Below are 10,785 nucleotides of genomic sequence, written 5' to 3'. Positions count from 1 at the left end.
TTAGGATTAGATCCAGCAGGAAATAAACAAATAAAAAATAAACAAATAGTGGCTTAAACATGCTAAATATGCTCTCCTCTCCCCCTTTCTCTCTCTCCCTCCTTTCCTTCCTCCTCCCCCCACCCCCTGAAAGTCTGCAGTTGCCATGACCAACCCACCATCATAAGGAACCCAGGGTTTTTTGATGCTATTGCTCTCCCCATGCATTTTTCATCTCATGGGCCAAGATGGCTATTCTAAACTCACTTTGCCTTATCGAGGATGCAAAGGCAGATGGCCACCATGAAGAACCGATCCAAAGAAAATGAAATCACTGTATTGAAGAGATATCTGCATTCCCCCCACCACCGTACGTTCCCTGTAACATTATCCACAGGCACCAAGATATGGAAACAACCTAAGCATCCATCAATGGATGATGGATAAAGAAACATTGCATAGGAGTTCCTGCTGTGGCGAGACAGGATGGGCAGCATCTTGGGAGCTCTGGGGGTTCAATCCCCTGTCCAGCATGGTGGGTTAAGGATCCAGCATTGCCGCAATTGAGGCTTAGGGTGAGCCTGAGGCTCAGATCTGATCCCAGGCCCTAGAGCTCCATCTGCCAAAGGGCAGCCAAAATTGAAAAAAAAAAATAAAAAAGAAAGAAAGAAAAAAGAAAAAGAAGAGAAACATTGTGTGTATACATTGTGGAATTTTTTCAGTCATGATAAGGAAGAAAACCCTGCCATGAAGACAACATGGATGGATCTGGAGGATGTTATGCTCAGTGAAATAAGCCAGACACAGAAAGATAAATTCTATATGGTATTAATTATATGTGGAATCTAAAAAAGTGCAAATCTTTATGAACAGAGAGGAGAATGGTGGTTGCCAGGAGCTGGGGTAGGAAAAATGGAAAGACGATGGTCAAAAGGCACAAATTTTAAGTTATAAGATGAATAACTTCCAGGGATCTAAGGTCCAGCATGGTGACCAAAGTTAGCAAAGCTGTATTGTATGCTTGACATTTGCTAAAAGTGGATCTCAAGTGTTCTCATCACAAAAAAATAAAAAACAGTGACTACATGAGGCGACGGATGTATTGATGAACCTGACTGTGGTGATCATTTTGCATTGTACAGGTAAATCAAAACATCAAGCCGTACACCTTTTATATATATATATATATAAATTTTATTCACCAATTATACCTCAATTTTTAAGTTTAAAAATAACATTTTAAATGGCAATTTAAAAAAAAGAAAGCAGGGCAATAGAATAAAGATGAATGGGAGTCAGGGTGGATAACCTGCATGACAAGAGTGTAGGAAAATCTGTCTGGGAAAATAAATTTTGAACAGAGGCCTTAAAAAGTGTAAATAAAAGAGCAGGTATAAGATGATGAATTCAGGAATCTATTCTATGACGTTATGACTTAGCTAATGATACTGTTGAACCCTTTCAAACTTGTCAAGAGGGTACATCTAATGTTTAGTGTTCTTACCACAGTAAAAAAATAAAAAATAAGAAGGCGGAGTTCCCATCGTGGCTCAGCAGTAACAAACATGACTAGTATCTGTGACGACACAGGTTCGATTCCTGGCCTTGCTCAATAGGTTAAGGATCCAGCATCGCCATGAGCTGTGGTGTAGGTCATGGAGGAGGCTCGGATCTGGCATTGCTGTGGCTGTGGTGTCAGCCAGTGGCTACAGCTCCAATTCAACCCCTAGCCTGGGAACTTAAAAAGAAAGAAAGAAAGAAAGTGAAAGAAAGAAAGGAAGTGAAAGAAAGAAAGTCACAAAGGAAATAGAAATGGCCAATAGACATATGAAAAACAAAGCCTTCAACTTCACTAAAGAAATGCTAATTAAAATAATAAGAAGCTCCTTTCATATCCATTATATCTACCAAAAAAAAAAGTTTGGCCTTGGAAGTTCCAGAGTCAGGGACTGAACCCAAGGCACAGCTGTAAACAGCCACAGCAGTGACAATGCCGGATCCTTAACTAGCTGAGCCATGAGGGAACTCCTGAGAAATTTGTAAAGGCTGATAATATCGAGTGTTGGATCAGTGGGAGCAAATGCCTCGTGGGTACCCCCACTGCAGAGCATCTGGTTGGACCATTTTTTTAAACAACTCGGCAAGGTTCAAGATGTTCCTGTCACACAACCTTACAACTCCAACCCATGGACAGAAGAAGACATGAACAAAACTATCCTTGTACTAGGGGACTAATACAAGAAAGAAATGGGAAAACAAATATCCATCAACAGGGAAAAGTAACAAATTGATTATGTTCATAAAATGGGATGCAGGACAGTGCATAAATAAATGAACTAGGAATACACTCATCACCAGAGATAAGTCTCAAAAAATATCATGTAGAGTGAAAAAGAAAGCACGTTTCAGAAGAAAACAGAAGTGTCAGATCATTTATATAAAATTAAAATCTATAAGGCGATACTGTATAATACTAATGGAAACATGTTATGTAACAAAAAAAGCTGAAAGCATGAAAGAGAGGAATAAACACCCAGTTAGTGACAGAGAATAGTTCCTGGTGGAAAGAGAGTAGTCAAGCTTCAATTGACACTTTACTGTTTAATTTTTTATTGTTACTAAATACATGTACTGTTACAGTTTGCTCAAGCTGGATAGCAGGTACGTAACACACGTGTTTATCATATAATTATATTATTGTATGTTTATTTGATGTACTTCACAAACTACATTAATTGCAATCAGTTTAAATACCTATAACAGAAGTATCAAAAATGAAATCCTCACAGCCACGCAGTTCACACATGAAAATCTAGTTAACAGCGCCCTCTGTCGCTCCCAATAGGCCATGGCAGACAATTTACAGGAAAAATCAACACTGAAGCCAGCAAGTTCTCCCACACGCTTCCCTTCCACCACAGCTGGAAGCAGCCTATGCATCAGAAGTAGCAGGTTTGGGGATCCAGAGAAGATGGCAAAAAGATACGGTTTTTGGAAATTATTCTCTACAAGGGGTTTCTCCCAGGCAAATGAGGAACCAAGAGCTTTATCTGCGGAGCACACACCGAGAAAGAAGCCTGTCTCGACCTCTGTGTGTCAGTGTGGAAGGCAAGAGAAGGCAGAGGAGTTGGGGGGTGGGGGGAACTGACCGAAGGAAGGCCAAGGCCAGGATCTGAGCAGCCCGTGGCCTGAGAGAAATCTGATTCAACCCTTTTATTTACAATGAAGAGTTTGAGCTTCCAAGAGGAAGATGATCTCTTCCGGGGTCACCCAGTGGCTTCAAGCCACGTGAGGAAGAGCATCCAAGGAAAGTGGGGACTCAGCACTACTCTGTCCTTGCGCATGAGCCCTAATCAGCCTTCCTGATCATTGCCATGGACGATGCGCTCAAGCCCACCATATGCTCTCCTCCCCCACCATCTTCACCATCACTCACCTCCTGGGCATGAGGGGGCTGTCACAGAAGTGTCCTCCCATATTAGCTCAAAACTCAGAACTGCCTAGGGTTTTGCCCTAGAAGGACAATCTCCCCAGAGAGAGAGAGGCAGCTGGACCAAGTGGCCTGCCAAAGAGACTTGCCTTGGTGTACATTTCCTGTTGCTGCCATAAATTATTGCAAACCTAGTGGCTCAAAAGCACACAAATCTTACAGTTCTGGAGATCTGATGTCTGAACTGGGTTTCACCCTGTTAAAATCATCTGAGATGTTAGCTGGACGTGGGATGGGACGCAAAACTGTGATCCAGGAGCCAAAGTCTTAAATGAAGGAAGATGTGTCTCAAAGAGGTGTGTGGATAAGCAATGAGAAGGGGGGTGGAGGGTTTGGAAACTTGCAGTGCGGACCAAAGAACCCGCGGGCCTGTGGGCTCAGCTCCCAAACCCAGCAAGACAGAGCGGGCTGCACTTCCGGCGCCTCCCAGGAAGGAGGAGCTCCGGAGAGCCTGGCGTTCTGCTTGTGGTTTTCTGTTAGGATGACTTCCGCTTTTACATCTATTAATTCCTCGCATATATTTATCCATCCATTTATTATTAACCTTGCTGCGTCCTCCTAGTCTCTTTTGGCTTCTTTGGCTTTTACATCCTAATATCTAAAGTTAACGGTTTTTTTCCTTTACTTTCCACATACTCATTTTGCAATAAAAATTACCAAAAATGACGAATTCTCCAAGAACCGCAGTGACTGCAACCCACACAAGCACTTAGGTGGTCCGTTCCCAAAGAGCCAGGCATTGGGTGATACCCGGTTTTCCTTTTGATCAAGAACTATTTAGAAAACTGCTTTTAAAAAATATTTCTAAGTGGTTCAAAAATTCTTGATTACAATCTTAATTACAGTTTAATTCTCCTTAATATTGAATTATTTCGGAAAATGTGACCTGTACATTTCCAACCACGGAGATATATTGAGATTTCTTTCGTGCCTAATATTGATCAATGTCCCACATTTAAGGCCCCATGGGAATTAAAAAATAATGGTCATTCTTTGATCATTGTGTGCAAAGCCATCATAAAGCTTCTTTGTCCCAGTTCTCAATTATCTATGTTGTTGAGGGTTTTTTATTTTCTGAGAGAGTCATTTTAAATGTCTCCTGCTATGATTGTTGTGCTTTTTTCCTCCTAGTTTTGACAGATTTTGATTTATTTGTCTCAGTACAAAGTAGTTTTGATATATAAAAGTTCGTGACTGTTCTAGCTTCTTAGTGAATAGTAGCTTTTTAAATATATATATAAAAGGCATTCTTTGTTCCACTTAACGATCTTGGCTTTGATTCCACTTTGACAAACATGGCTAACCTTGTTTTCTTTGGGGTAGCATTTACCTGCATATATTTATCCGTCCATTTATTATTAACCTTGCTGTGTCCATTTATTTATGGTACATCTCATAGAAAACATACAACTGGATTTTACTTTTTGACTTGGCCATCTACTGTCGTAATATTTTCCCCCTGTTTTTTGGTTCATTTATTTGTTGGAGGGGTTGTTTTGTTTTGTTGTCTTTTGTCTTTTTTTTTTTTTTTTTTAGGGCCGCACTGGTGGCACATGGAAGTTCCCAGGCTAGAGCTATAGCTGCTGGCCCACCACAGCCACAGCAAGGCCAGATCCGAGCCTCATCTGCAACCTACACCACAGCTCATGGCAACAATGGATCCTTAACCCACTGAGCAAGGCCAGGGATCAAACCTGCAACCTCATGGTTCCTAGTCAGATTGGTTTCGGCTGTACCACGATGGGAACTCCTCCATTGTTTTCATATTTTTCATTTTATTCCATACTGACCTTGACAAGATCAATTGAGTTTGGTTGCTTTTTCTGTTTTTTTCTTCTAATAGTTTCAAGGATCGCTACATCAATTATATTTGATTCCACTGAGTAAAGCAGAAACCCTAAAACAAGAGGAGCTTAAGAATGTATATTCTTACATGTAAAAGAAGTCTGGAGCAAAGCAGTCCAGAGCTGAGATGGAGGCTCCACTGACTCAGGAACCTAGACACCCACTCTTTCTGCTCCACTATTTACAAAATGTAATTTCCATTCTCGAAGTCATAAAGTGGCTGCTAGGGTCTCCCACCATCATGCCCACATTCCATGCAGCAAGAATGAAAGGAGGGGGAGGCCATAAAAGGCATATCTCGGCTGAATCAGCTCCATTGGAGGAGTCTTCCCTTTACATATAATCAGCCAGAACAGAGTCATGCGGATGTGACCACATCTAGGTATTATATACTTAGTATACACCCAGCTGCAGGATGGTTGGAAAGTGTGGCCTTTCAGCTGAGCGTAACACCACCTCATTCTATTCTAAAGAAGGAGGATTTCCTGTTGTGGCTCAGGGGGTAAGACCATGATGCTGTCTCTCTGAAAATGCAGGTTCGATCCCTGGCTTTGCTGCAGGGATCAGCTTTGCTCAGATGTGGCTCAGATACAGTGTTGCTGTGGCTGTGGCATCAGCCTACAGCTACAGCTCCTATTCCAGTCCTGTCCTGGGGGGAGTTCCCGTCCTGATGCAACAGAAATGAATCAGACTAGGAACCATGAAGTTGAGGGTTTGATCCCTGGCCTTGCTCAGTGGGTTAAGGATCTGGCGTTGCTGTGAGCTGTGGTTTAGCTCACAGATGTGGCTCAGATCTGGCGTTGCTGTGACTGTGGTGTAGGCCAGCAGCTGTGACTCCAATTAGAGCCCTAGTGTGGGACCTCCATATGCCGCGGGTGAGGCCCTAAAAAAGGCAAAAAATTAATAATAATAATAATAAAATAATTTTAAAAACCCACAAAACCTAACTTCCATATGCTACAGGTACATCCATAAAAATATTAATAACAAATTTTTTAAAAAATAAAGAAGGGGAAAAAGGACACTAGAAAGCCAATCAAAATCTCTGCCAAAATCTACGTGGTATAGCCTTTCTACCAGCCACTACATTTAACTTTTTAACAAAGTTATTTAAATAGGCATTTCTCTATAAACATTGATTAAATCACTATGATCGTCCCTCAAGATATATATTGTTTTTGGAGTTCCCTGGTGGACCGTGGGTTAAGGATCTGGTGTCATCAATGCAGGCGGCTTGGGTGGCTGCTGTGGCTCAGGTTCAATCTCTGACCCAGGAATTTCCAAAAAATATGCATCATTTCTTTACTTTTCTTTTTCTTGTCTTTTTTTTTTTTTTTTTTTTTTTTTTTTTTGTCTTTTTAGGGCCACACCAATGGCACATGGAGGTTCCCAGGTTAGGGGTCAAATCAGAATGGTAGCTGCTGGCCTACACCACAGCCACAGCAACACCAGATCCAAGCTGCATCTGCGACCTACACCACAGTTCACGGCAATGCTGGATCCTTAACCCATTGAGCAAGGCCAGGAATGGAACCTGTGTCTTCATGAAATGTCAGATTCATTTCCACTGAGCCACAATGGGAACTCCCATTTCTTTAATTTTTTATCTTTCCCAACATTCCTCCCAAATAGTACTGAAATATTACTTCTATATTATAATCAATTATTATACTATACACTCTTTTATTACAGGAATCAATTCTTAATAAATGTATGAAAGATAATATTGATAATAATTTATTACTAAATTTAACTGTGATAGTTGCCTTTCTTCCCAACTCTGATTGTAATCCACGTTATCTTCTTTCTTTAATTTTTCAGAAATGGTGTAAGAGTGGCAGTGTTATTTTTACCTAATTCCTGTATGATATTTTCTAACTACAGAAACTCAGTTTCTCAATTCTTTGTACTCAAAACCAAGTAGCCTCTGCTTCCTTTTCTACTGGCTTTTAATCTTGTAGGCAACAAGTCTTATACCATTCCAGTTGGCTTTCCTTTACATGTAATTTTTTTCTGGAAACTTGTAAATTATTATCTTTAGCCCTAAATTCCGAATTTAGAAATTCTGCCTCACTACTTCTTCCTACCCTTAGTATGTAGTTTCAATCGAAAGTATTAAATATATCTTCACTTTTGAAATTTTTCTTCTCCTTTGCCTTCTCCTCCTCCTTCTCCTTCATATTCTGATTTATTCTTCTAACCTCCTCTTAAATACATATTTGATTTCCTGGACCTGGCCTTCATGTCTCTCATCTTCACCTTCCTGATTTCTACCTCCTTGTCTTTTGGGTCTATGTGATGGGAGCATGCTTGATTTCCAAGTCGGTGATTTATTTTACAGTATGTCTTCCAATACTTAGAACTTTCTTTTGATAAGCAATTTTTTTTAATTTGTAAGAACTTTTTTTTTTTTTGTCTTTTTGCCATTTCTTAGGCCACCCCTGTGGCATATGGAGGTTCCCAGGCTAGGGGTCCAATCGGAGCTGTAGCCACCAGCCTACACCAGAGCCACAGCAACGCAGGATCCGAGACACATCTGCAACCTACACCACAGCTCACGGCAACACTGGATCCTTAACCCACTGAGCAAGGCCAGGGATCGAACCCGCAACCTCATGGTTCCTGGTCGGATTCGTTAACCACTGAGCCACGACAGAAACTCCTGTAAGAACATTTTTTGCCTGTGGTTGATTTCTGAACATAATATCCTGTCAACATTTTCTGAAGATAGTAATTATAATTTTTGAAGTGGTTTTTTGTTTTTTGTTTTTTGTTTTTTTTTCCTGTTTCCTTCTTAGGTAGTTATGGCATCAGTTCTTCTGGGTCTTCCTTTTTATGTTGTTAATTTTCCTCAAAGATTTGCTAATGCTTTTGCTACAAGGGCAGTGCTAAGTGGACTTGATAGACAGCAGGTGTTGGCTCCACGCCACCTTGCTCGTGGTTGCCCTGTCTCCTTTGCGGATTCCTCTCGTCTTTCTGACTTCGTCCTCTTCTCTCTCTGCACACCAAGTTTGAGGTGGTCTCATCCAATCTCTCAGCTTTGACTGTCATCCAGCCCAGAAATAGCTTCTGAACTCCAGCCCTATGTATCAAGCCACCTGCTTGAAAGTTCCACCAGGATGTCTACTGGCTTCACACTTAAAATGGCCAAGACAGCACTAGTGATTTCCAAAGCCACCTTCACCCACTGGGTTCCCTCAAAAGTCTTTCTCAATTCTGTCCATAGAAACTCCCATTCTTACAGCCACTCTGCCAAAGACTGGCATCATCCTGGACTTCTCTTGGGTCAGTGGCAATAAATAATTTTCCAGCAAATTCTGTCAGGTTTACCAAGAAGACAATATGGAATCTGACGACCTCCCACCATTTCCTTCACCACCACCTGGTACAAGGCAACATTCTTTCCCCCCCAGATTAGGCAACAGCCTTAACCGTGTGCAGTAGAGACTAATGGCCACCCAGCACCCATCCTCCCCTTCTTCCTTGGTGACAAACACCTGGACAATAAGTGCAACGGGTAAACCCTATTTCCCAGCTCCCCTTGCAGTTAGATGTGGCCATGTGACACATTTCTGGCCATATAATTGGAAGTGCTGCACGGCACTACTGGGAAGATTTATGGAAAGAGAGTGAGCTAGGCCTTCCTTGTCCTCACGCCTGCTGCTGCCTTCAGAGTGGCCCGTGGCTGATGCGTCAGCGTTCATTCTAGAACATGAAGTGTCCGTGGCTGCGGAAGCCAGGCACTGAAGATGGTGAAGCAAAAATGTAGACGCTTGAGTCCTTAATCACTTTGTGGTGCTCCCCTACCAGCCCTGAACTGTGTACGTCTGGGGTTTTCTTAATATGGAAAAATAAAACTATCTCGGTTTTTGTAACACACAGCAAGCATAGCTGATAATGGGGTCTCTCTCTGCTGCCACAACCTGGTCTCCACTCAGCAGCCACAATGATCCTTTTAAGATGTAGGTCAGGAGTTCCCGTTGTGGCGCACCAGAAACGAATCTGCCAAGCATCCATGAGGAGGCAGGTTCGATCCCTGGCCTCGCTCAGGGGGTTAAGGATCTGGCATTGCCATGAGCTGTGGTATAGGTCACAGACATAGCTCAGATCCAGCATTGCTGTGGCTGTGGTCTAGGCCAGCATTGCGGGATCTCCAATTCAACCCCTAGCCTGGGAACCTCCATGTGCCCCGGGAGTGGCCCTAAAAAGACAATAACTAAAAAAATAAGAGGTAGGTCAGATCACACAGAAAACAAACTTGGGGTTACCAAAGGGGATAGTGGGGGGTAGGGTGGGGGGTGTAAATTAGGAATTTGGAATTAGCATATACACACTGCTATATATAAAATAGGTCAACCACAAGCACATAGAACTATACTCAGTATCTTGTAATATACTCTACTGAAAAGGAATCTGACAAAGAATATATGTATATGCATAACTGAACCACTTTGCTGCACACTTGGAACCAACCTGGTAAATTAACTTGTACTTTAATTTTTTAAAAAAGATGTAAGATCATTTCGCTTCTGCCCTCGACATCCTCCCGCGGCCTTCCTTGTCACTCAGAGTCAAAGCAGCCCTCCTCACAATGTCTCCTTAAATAACCCGCACCCTTCTCCCCTATTCTGAATGCATTTGCACTACTTCTGCTCTTGCTCACGCGACCTCTGCCACCGGGTTTCTCGTTGGTCCCCAACGTGCCAGGAGGCTCTGGCCTCAGGACCTCTGCCTGGCAAGCTCTTCTTCCCTACCCTCTTCTGCCAGCTTCACTTTCTGCAGCTCGAATGTCACTTATCAAAGATGTCTTTCCTCACCACCCTGCCCCCCGCCTGAGTTTTCTCTTACCCACCTCCAGCATCGTTATCACGGCCTCTTGGTGTATTTCGTGTATCTGCTTGTATTCTGTGCCCCGCTACCCCTACCTCCTGCAAGAATACAGCCTCCACGGCTACCAGCACCTTGTCTGTGCCATTACTGCTCTATCCCAATCAGGGCCCAACTTGGAAAACAAAAGTAAATCTGATTTTTTTTTTTTTTTTTTAAGGACCATACTTGCCGCACATGGAAGTTCCTAGGCTAGGGGTTGAATGAGAGCAGCAGCTGCCGGCCTACACCACAGCCACAGCAATGCAAGAGTCGAGCCACATCTGTGACCGACACCACAGCTCATGGCAATGCTGGACCCTATGTCCAAGCCAGGGATCGAACCCACATCCTCATGGCTACTAGTCAGGTTTGAAACTGCTGAGCCACAACAGGAACTCCTAATATGATTATTCCAAAGAGGGCATTTAAAGCAGAGAATAGGTACACAGATGAGAAAGAGGTCAGAAACCACTGCCAACAAAGAAAGGGAAAGAAGAAGGTAAAGCTGCAGGAGACGTGGGTGAGTATTGGCAAGGGAGGCAGGCAGGAGGGGGGAACTGGACAGAGAGCCCATGGGGGGACCATCCAGCCTCGGGCTTCCG

The sequence above is a fragment of the Sus scrofa genome, chromosome 5 (genome assembly GCF_000003025.6).
Source record: "Sus scrofa isolate TJ Tabasco breed Duroc chromosome 5, Sscrofa11.1, whole genome shotgun sequence".
In the NCBI taxonomy this organism is placed as follows: Eukaryota; Metazoa; Chordata; class Mammalia; order Artiodactyla; family Suidae; genus Sus; species Sus scrofa.
This window is presented reverse-complemented; position numbering follows the sequence as displayed.